Source organism: Rutidosis leptorrhynchoides, chromosome 5 (genome assembly GCF_046630445.1).
Source record: "Rutidosis leptorrhynchoides isolate AG116_Rl617_1_P2 chromosome 5, CSIRO_AGI_Rlap_v1, whole genome shotgun sequence".
Taxonomy (NCBI): Eukaryota; Viridiplantae; Streptophyta; class Magnoliopsida; order Asterales; family Asteraceae; genus Rutidosis; species Rutidosis leptorrhynchoides.
Genome location: NC_092337.1, coordinates 420,112,640 through 420,123,612, shown reverse-complemented (window position 1 = coordinate 420,123,612; position 10,973 = coordinate 420,112,640).

Below are 10,973 nucleotides of genomic sequence, written 5' to 3'. Positions count from 1 at the left end.
AAGAAATAGTAATCCACGAAAATATAAATATCAACCACAAAACAAGCCCATTAAACAAGATGTTGAAGAAAATTCTTCTAAAAATTCTGAAGAATCTTGCTACAGATGTGGTAGAATGGGCCACTGGGCTAATACTTGCCGAACATCTAAACATCTTGTTAAGATGTATCAGGATTCGCTGAAAGGTAAAGAAAAGGAAGTAAATTTTGTGGATAATATTGATCCAACAGTCACTGAGAAACCATCTGATTTATATGAAGATTTCTTGAATGTTTAAGTTGTGTGTCTTTTGAAAAATAAACGATTTAATATCGTCTGTCTTTGTCATTATGTTTGCTAAATGTTTCAGTACTATCTATTTGCGTTTAAAATATTGTGTAATATTAATGTACTCACTATTTATTTCTTATATATGAAGTTCAATATGAATTTTGCTGGAATACAACATCAATCAAGTGGTGGAGATCTCTGTATAGCAGACAGTGGAACTACACACACTATACTTAAATCCGAGAAATATTTTATTGATCTAAAACCAACGGAAGGAACTATACATACAATATCAGGACCTGCTAACTTGATAAAAGGGATAGGAAAGGCAAATTTCATACTACCAAATGGTACAAAATTTTTAATAAATGATGCCTTATTTTCTCCCAAGTCAAGCAGAAATTTATTGAGTTTCTCCGACATATACCTTAACGGGTATGATTATCAGTCAGTGACAACAGAAAATGAGAAATATTTAAGTATCACTGACAAGAGTCATGTGGTTGAAAAACTGCCAAGACTTAGTTCTGGATTACATTATACACATATAAATGTACCAGAAATACATATGGTAGTTAACGAAAAATATATTGATCCTGGTGTATTCAGTTTATGGCATAACAGATTAGGCCATCCAGGATCAACAATGATGAAAAGGATTATTGAATGTACTCATGGACATTCACTAAAGGATAGAAAAATCCATCATGATACAATGGTTCCATGTACATCTTGCTCTCTTGGAAAATTGATAACTAGACCCTCACCACTTAAGGTTGAGAAAGAATCACCAATGTTTCTTGAAAGAATTCAAGGTGATATATGTGGACCAATTCATCCACCATGTGGACCATTTAGATATTTCATGGTTCTAATAGACGCATCTAGCAGATGGTCTCATGTTTGTCTGTTATCAAGCCGTAATGTGGCATTTGCAAAATTTCTTGCCCAAATTATTAAATTGAGAGCTCATTTTCCTGATTACACCATTAAAAGGGTGAGACTTGATAATGCTGGTGAATTTACATCTCAAGCATTTAATGACTATTGCATGTCTATAGGAATTGTTGTTGAACATTCTGTTGCTCATGTGCATACACAAAATGGTTTAGCCGAGTCATTGATTAAACGTTTACAGTTAATCGCTAGACCATTGATAATGAGAACAAAACTCCCTGTATCTATATGGGGTCATGCAATTTTACATGCTGCTGCATTGATTCGCATCAGACCAAGTGCAAGTCATAAATATTCCCCCCTACAACTTGCTTTTGGTCAAGAGCCAAATATTTCCCATCTTAGAACATTTGGTTGTGCAGTGTATGTTCCAATTGCGACACCACAACGTACAAAAATGGGTCCTCAAAGGAGGTTGGGAATATATGTTGGATATGAAACATCTTCAATATTAAGGTATATTGAACCTATGACAGGTGACGTTTTTACAGCACGTTTTGCTGATTGTCATTTTAATGAAACATTGTTCCCTAGATTAGGGGGAGAAATGAAAAATAAAGAAAATGATGTTTCATGGTGTGAACCTCAATTAAAGTATCTTGATCCTCGCACAAAAGAATGCGAGACAGAAGTTCAAAAGATAATGCATATACAAGAACTTGCAAATCAATTGCCTGATGCATTTACAGATACAAAAACGGTGACAAAATCATATATACCAGCAGTAAATACTCCAGCTCGAATTGAAATTCCAAAAGCTGGCAATAACGTCACTCATGAATCTTTGCCACGTCAGAAACGTGGAAGACCAATCGGTTCAAAGGATAAAAATCCTCGAAAAAGAAAATCAGCTGATAATGAAGTAAAAGAAAGTGTTCAAGAAGAACCACAAATCAGTACTCCTACTGCAGAGGAGATTGATGATGTCAATACAGAAATTGCAATCAATTATGCATATTCAAAAATATTATGGAACCGAAATGAAATGAAAAATCTTGATGAGAAATTTTCATTTAATGTTGCATATGACATCATGAATAATGATGATGATCCAGAACCAACATCTATGGTTGAATGTCAAAATAGACATGATTGGGCTCAATGGAAAGAAGCAATACGAGCTGAATTAGAATCACTCAATAAAAGAAAAGTTTTCGGATCCATCATTCTCACTCCTAAAGATGTGAAACCTGTAGGATACAGATGGATTTTTGTCCGAAAAAGAAATGAAAAAAATGAAGTTACAAGGTATAAAGCTAGACTTGTAGCTCAAGGTTTTTCTCAAAGACCGGGAATTGATTATGAAGAAACTTATTCTCCTGTTATGGATGCAATTACTTTTAGGTACTTAATCAGTCTGGCAGTTTCTAAAAATTTAGAAATGCATCTCATGGATGTTGTGACTGCTTATCTATATGGATCACTTGATAGTGATATATATATGAAGATACCTGAAGGATTTAAGGTACCAGAAGCATCAAATGCAAAACCCAAAGAAATGTATTCGATTAAATTACAAAGATCTTTATATGGGTTAAAACAATCGGGACGTATGTGGTATAACCGATTAAGTGATTACTTGATAAGCAAAGGGTATACAAATAATCTTACTTGCCCTTGTGTTTTCATTAAGAAAACAACATCCGGATATGTGATCATAGCTGTTTATGTTGATGATCTTAACATCATAGGTACAAATAAAGAGATCCATGAAGCCATTCAACTTCTAAAGAAAGAATTTGAAATGAAAGATCTCGGAAAAACCAAGTATTGCCTTGGTTTACAAATTGAGCATATGCCTAATGGTTTACTTGTACATCAAACAACATATACTGAAAAGATTTTGAAACGTTTCAATATGGACAAGGCAAAACCATTAAGTACTCCTATGGTTGTTAGATCACTCAATGTTGAAGCTGATCCATTTCGTCCATGTGAAGATCAAGAAGACATTCTTGGACCAGAAGTACCATATCTTAGTGCAATTGGAGCTCTTATGTATCTTACAAATTGTACAAGACCTGACATTTCTTTTGCAGTTAATTTGTTGGCAAGGTTCAGCTCTGCTCCTACCAAAAGACACTGGAATGGGATCAAACACATATTTCGATACCTTCGAGGAACTACTGATTTAGGATTATTTTATTCTAACGAATCAAAACAAGATTTGGTTGGTTATGCAGATGCAGGTTATTTATCTGATCCACATAAAGCTAAATCTCAAACTGGATATGTATTCCTAAATGGAGGTACTGCAATATCATGGCGTTCTCAAAAACAAACACTTGTTGCTACATCGTCAAATCATGCCGAAGTGATTGCATTACATGAAGCTACTCGAGAATGTTTTTGGTTGAGATCAATGACACAACTCATTACTGATTCTTGTGGACTAGAACGCGATAAAAGTCCAACAACTATCTATGAAGATAATGCAGCTTGCATAGCACAGATGAAAGAAGGGTATATCAAAAGTGACCGAACAAAACACATACCACCTAGATTCTTCTCATACACTCAAAATCTCATTAAGGACAACCAGATTGAAATGAGATATGTGCAATCTAGCAAAAACTCTGCTGATCTTTTCACGAAAGCACTTCCAACTGCTATTTTCAGAACACACGTTCATAACATTGGCATGAGACATGTTCAAAAGATGTAACAGCTGAAGCGATGTCTACTTGAGGGGGAGTCAACTCCATGCTGCACTCTTTTTCCCTTAGCTAAAGTTTTTTCCCACTGGGTTTTCTTTAGCAAGGTTTTTAACGAGGCAGTAATTTATAGTTGATCTTCAACAAAATAAAATTGCTATCCAAGGGGGAGTGTTATAATAATAATAATAATATAGATATGGATAGTCAATTTTGGTGTATACATATAGTCAATTTTGGTACACAAAGTATGTATTTTTATATTGAGATTTTAGGCTATAAATACTCATGAATGCAAGCATTAAACTTGCACCATTTCTCACACTTACAAAGTGTTTCTTTCTTTCTCTCCATTATCATCTTTGTTCTTACACTTCATTATTAGTATTCTTAATCAAGAATCAAATCACTAAAGGTAGTTATAAGCCTACTGAATTATAACATCAAGAATCAAACCACTAAAGGTAGTTATAAGCCTACTGAATTATAACAAACAATATAATTTGAAAGAGTTTTCGACTGGTAGTGACGGTAGGTGATAGAGATACTTCATGCGTTATCGAGTTTATAAGATTAATTGCAGCTGTTGTTGTTCAAGCTATTTAATTCGATCGAGAGCTTCTTTTAATTGACTCTGCAATTCGATAACTTCCGGAGAAACTTCTTCTTAGTGACATGGCTATACAGTAATCCATGGGTGCATGTTACACCTTGGATTACATAGTAAATTGTTCTTGGAAAGTTTTTTCATATATAATAATATGTTCAATAATACTAAAAAAAAAACGTTATAAGTACTGGCATTAATCAAAATAACAATTGTAGAGCACGTAATATCAACTCAAATAACCTAAGTACTAGCTTATAACCCGCGCATTCGCGGATATTTTATCATATACAAGATGTTAATAATATATTCTTAGTTAAAACCTCCATTGGCATTCCGAAAACCATTTAAACCCGATTAAACGAACCAACCCACCCGTTTTGCCACTAACTAAGATAATTCGTTGTTGTACCGAAAATCATATCATTTAACTAAGCGTACGTAAAACATCATATATCAAATTTCCTACTCCATATTAATTACTCCAGCATTAGTATTGATTGAAATATTTTTGTTAGTATACAGCATGGATCAGAGGGAGTGCGAGGGTGTACCCCTCAAGTCGAGTAAGGAAGGACCCTCATTCATTGGTTCGAGTGGTAATCGAGTTACTTCGTTTTTGTTTTTTAACTTTCCGGATAATTGGTCTCGAGGTGATTGTTGGAGAACATTCAGTCAATATGGGTTTGTTAAAGATGTGTACTTAGCTAGAAAGAGATTATCGAGCGGTCAACGATTTGGTTTTGTGAGATTTGAAAAGGTTAGTAATGTCGAAAGCTTTGAAAAAAAGTTGAATGGCATTCTAATAAATGGAAGGGTGATTCGTGTCTACAAAGCATTGGAGAGGAAGAAGATGGTCGATAGTTCTCATGGTTTGAACATGGGTAAGAACTCTTCGAAAGATGAATGCAAGGCTGATTTTTCGGGCACATATGTGAACTCCGTTCCACCTATAGGTGAAAACCCAGGAGGGAGATCCTTCGTCGATGTTGTCGCAGGGTGTGAAAGTAAATCATCCACTTCTAGGGAGGTCACGGAGAACTCTAATTTCATTGAAGTTAAGGTCGACGGTAAGTTGTTCGTGTTTAATCTACCCAAGTCGGTGAGAAATCACAATTTAGTTTTTAGTTATAATAAAGATCGGTTTGCTTGGACATTGATTAAAGTCGATGAATTACATATGAATGATCACAGTGGTGATAACTAAACTTTGAATGTGAATTCTAGCAGTTTCGATAAACATAATGTTTCATCATCTGTGGACAATGAGAAAATTTCTGACGTCAGTAAGGTTCCTATTAGTTCTATGGCTGCTCGGTATCGTGATAGTAATACTCCGGCTACCGGATTTCAGGAGTCCGGTATCTCTGGGGTGGTCTTGAATCATGAGGTGATCGAGATTAAAGGTTGTGATTGCTCTTCGATGGATGTCTCACCGGAAATCTTTTCCGGCGCCGATGTGAAAGAAACAGAAGGTCAACAGTTGCACACTTCTGTGTATTTTGAGGAGTCATCGCGTGCTGGTTGTTATGTTCCCAATGAAGAAATTGAAAATTTCAAAGAGGCGCCTGATTTAGAGACTTGTGAGGTGTCCTCTAATGGTGGTTGTGGTGCTTCCAATAAAGAAACTGATAGTTCCAAGAAGGTGCATGTTTCAAATAATTTTGAAAGTGTTTTAAGCTATGAAAGTGGACCAAATCCTAATCGTGAAGGGATTTTCAATCGTGGGCCTAATTCTAATTGTGAAGGGCTTTCCAATCGTGGGCCAAATTTTAATGGATCAAAGTCTACTAATTCAGTTGACTTGGAAAATGGGCATTGTGTTGATATTTCTACTGCATCTGATTTGGATTATATGAGCCGTGACCGTGAGGTTGCAAATAATTCTAGTTTAAACAAAAGCCAAGGTGTCGATTTACATGACCTGACCGCGGTTGCTCGTTTTCGTGTTAAGGAGAGAAAAATTCATCCATTGATTAAAAGTCGTTTCATTAAACACGTTTGGGGAAGGAGAAATATGAAGCGTAGACGACGTCGAGAAAATTTTCGTTGGCATGAAATATATTTTATCGAGAACGTGATGAAAGATTCGGATGAGGACGATGATGAAGTTGGTTGTTGCTCATGTTGTTCTTCCTGCGCGCCCTTGGATTCAGATTCGGATTCATAGTCTCCATTACTTGTCGTCGGGTGTTTTTTAGTGTTTTCGTGTGCTAGTGTCTCTTTAGCGTTTCGAGTTTTGTTTGTTTTGTGAGTTTTATTCGTGTGTTTGTGTGTGGTCTGGTGTTCGTATGTGCGGTCCGCGTCATATCTAGCTACTTGCTAGTGTAATTCGTGTTCTTTTATATATATAAAACTTACTTGCCTTTCAAAAAAAAGATATATAATATGGATGGTCGAACTTAAACAAACTCAATCTTTAGGTCCAATTAATTGATATTCAACCTTGAAGTTAGTAATAAAAAATGAACTTTATTGAATTTGAAACATAAGGCCAAAATTGGAGCCCGATGTAAATCAAGTTTGTTTAAGACATTGTGTTTTAAGATTCTGGAAAATTATTATTTCTATACTGGTTAACTATATTAAAGAATTCAAGTTTACAAAGTAAAGATAGCAAAAATAGATAAACACTTAATTATATTAGATAATTCGAGGACATTGACATACATACTGGTATGAATAATAACACCTAATCAAACAAAGATACCACTATTGATAGGGAAATAAGCAAACACATTCATAAATACTACGGATATGAAACAAACAACTTAAAGAACGACAAAAAACTTCTTAATAAACAGAATTCCTAAAACACAATCAAGAAGTTGATCCACGACTTTGACTTCTCATTCGTCCTCAAGCTTCAGTATCTTCAAAGATGCAAGACTTTTTGACTCCTTTGAAGACGTGGTTGAAGACTCCAAATCAATGGAATCAGGTGGGCTTTCAGACTTACGTTTGGCCTTATCATTGTCGGGTGTAAACTCAATATCATTATTTGGAGCAGAAACATCAACAATTATAGCCGGAACATGAACATAATTACAACATCAGAATGTAATGAATCCATCCATTAGTAACTTGGTTGATAACATATTAATAATAAGTAAAGTAATTGAAATTAACATGTTCAACCTTTCAAATAATGAGTAAGTAAATTCATGTACCTTGGATTTTGGTGTTGTTTCCTCAGCTACACTTTCATTCACATCAACTTCATTATCAAATTCATTCACAGAAACATCAATCACATGACTTCATTCTCATGGTTTTCAACATGAACTTCACTGTTCTCAGGTCCCAGCCTATTAGCCAGCTGATTAGCAACATATTCAAGAGTTTGTGGGTCATCGGTCAAGCGGTCGACTGTATATGCAGAATAGTCGTAGTCAAGATTGAAGACCAAGACAAGTGCGCTTTAAAAAACTCCTTATGCATAAGAAGCACAAAGTCATCAGGTACGAAAGTTGGATCAGCGACCTAACATTTTAAAATTGGAATAAAAGATTTATTATGTGAAAAAATGCAAGTAATAGATTAAAAGACATTAAGTAGACATCACATGGCACACACATATATAGTAGGGTCAGGAAAATAAAATATATAAGCCAAATGTTTACCACATCCATCTTTGCACGTAACCAAGTGCAAGACCGCTTTAGCATTTTTGCCAAATTCTTTTCAAACAGAACGAATGAAGTGAGGTTGAACCGGTGCGATCCTTAACACGAATTGTCATGCGTACTCTGCAACAATACCTCAAATAAATAATTGGATCAAAAGTATAAAAAAAAAACAGTTACTATAATCTGTTATCGAAAAGTAATAATTTGTATACATATTATGTAATTTATAAATGAATTGTTACATTTATACCGGTTATAGACATCTTTCACCCCACCACACTGGTCAAACTCATATACTGTGTCGCCACCAGATACAACACATTTGTTGCAAGCTTTTTTGCCACAAGCTAAACACATGTATGAGAGCCATCCATCTTCATTACATGGTTTAATGACCTCTGCACTGTAACAAAAGCAGAGGCATGTATGATTGAACAAAAATGTAGCATTTGAATTACACAAATAGAAGGTGTTGATAATAGTGGTATTAATTTATAAAAAAATGTAAGTAATCTATCTATTATTATGGTGTTGACACCATAAAACTTTTGTTATTATAGATAAGAGAGATTTGGAGAACTAATACCCATAATATATTTCAAATTATTTGATAGGTAACATGTTACCCGTTTTGACCCGTTATCGAGCCGCCCATTTTGCCACCTGACAAAATACTTAGATATTCTTGTATTCGCACTATTCACCAAGAGTTTTATCTGTATAAGCACATTCCTTTAAATATTTTCAATGAATTAGGTCAACAGTTAATTTTTTAGTAAGGACATTCATAATAAGTGGTGACCCATATCAAGCATATGCGAAGTATTTGGGAAAATGCAGTAAGTTGTATATTTAGGAACTTTTGTGAAACTGGCTTAACAAATCTATTTGTATACATCGATGTTTACACTGTATTTGGTATATTTACAACCTTTTTGTTATATTATTTGATTCAAATAATACATTATGAATATACAACTTTTTCATTACCAATTTAAATCATTAATATGTTGAAGTTATAAGTTGTTGTGCAACGCCCTACCTTAATTGAACTCTAGATCTGCTGGAAGCTGCTTATAATCCATTCTTGTACTCTCTTTATTACTCGAGCTGCAAAATTTGTCAAATTACAATACATTAGAATAAGTTCAACACCGACTATGCTAGTAGTCATATTCATAATTTCATGATACATTTAAAGCTGACGGGAACTATTTAGCAATTCAAAGACAGTCTGCTAGATGTTGCACCAGTTTAAAATGGCTTAGCACATTTCATATTTGTTAGTTAGAATACACATTACAATACAAGTCCTAATAAACCAATTAAACAACTTACCCCTTAGTTTGGAGAGGCTTGTAGTCTACCATAAATTGATTTAGGTTATTGGGTATTATCAAATCTACAAAAATCACGGTTTGCGTCCCAAGACTTCTCAATGGGAGGTCTTCCATGCCAATCTCAGTTATCAGGCTCAGCGTAGCGTGCCTGAGGCTGAGTTGATACCTGCAACGTTGATATATAAGAGTGTTTTAACATATAGAATGAGTGAATTAAAAAATAATAGTAAGCTAGTGATGCGAGGAAGAAAAGTAGGAGATACTTACAGTTCCTTGCGATTTGGTTCAATTATGGGTCTCATCCAAAAACTCAATGACCACTTCTTTAACTTTCAGTATCTCCTCGGGATGTCTAAAACATACAATAGAAAAAAGAACCGACTTAAAGGAATCATCATCAAAATCACAACATTCTGGTGAATAATAGGTAAATTCTGTATAAGACAAATACAGTAAAAAAAAGACACATTGAACTAAGAGCGCATATGAATCATGAATGTGCTAAAATAGGTGCCTTCGTAAAGAAAAGTAGATGACTGGCATGTGCGAATGACTTGCATATTAGATTTGCAAATATTAATACTTACTAATAAATCCGACATCAAGTAATAGAGTTAGAACATCAGTTGCAATGCTGGACTGCAATTAGAAGCTTAAAAGCATACTTATAAAGCTCTACCTCCCTAAGCTGGTCTCTAGTGTAATGAACACTGTCATGAAGCTCGAATTGAGAATCATTGTTCTACATAATAAATTCAATATGTGTAAATGAGGAATATGAACATGGAAAAGTAAAAGTAAAAGCACCATAGTACACTATATATGACATTGTAGAACCCTACTTGATTATTTATATAAGATTAACTAAAACAGAATAAAAATTTTAACCTTTTACCTGCTATTAAAAAAGATGATATTTGACAAAATCCAATGCACGGCCTTATCAAATGGGACATTATTATTCTAATTCTAACTAATACTTGCTTATTGCTTATTTTAACATTCCATCCTAACAAAACAAACCCCACTGTTCCACTGAACTTAACACTGTAATCAATGTTACATAAAGAAAAAAAATGGTTTCCACTTAATTCAATCTTGATCTTCATAACCTAAACCCCAAACAATATCAAAAATTAACTATAAACATGATCAAAATACATTATTTTCTTGTTTTCTATCAAACCCACCACCAAATTAACCAGATAATCACAAACACAAGTCCATTTACCTATGGGAACCTCTTCAGATCTATACCCTAGAGAAAACCCCTAAATCTTACAATACATAAAATCAATAATAATGTGTTGCATTGTACAACCTAAGCTAAATTAAGAAAATTTAAAAGCATGTATTCATATTTATATCATCAGTTGAGTTATATTCATTTTTTAAAGATAGTTTATATATTTTTTTACATAAAAAAATCTGAAACGATACTATCATTAAACGGATTATACTACCACTTTTATCACCCTTTTTAAAAAAATTTAAAAGTGGCTGCCGACATGAACAA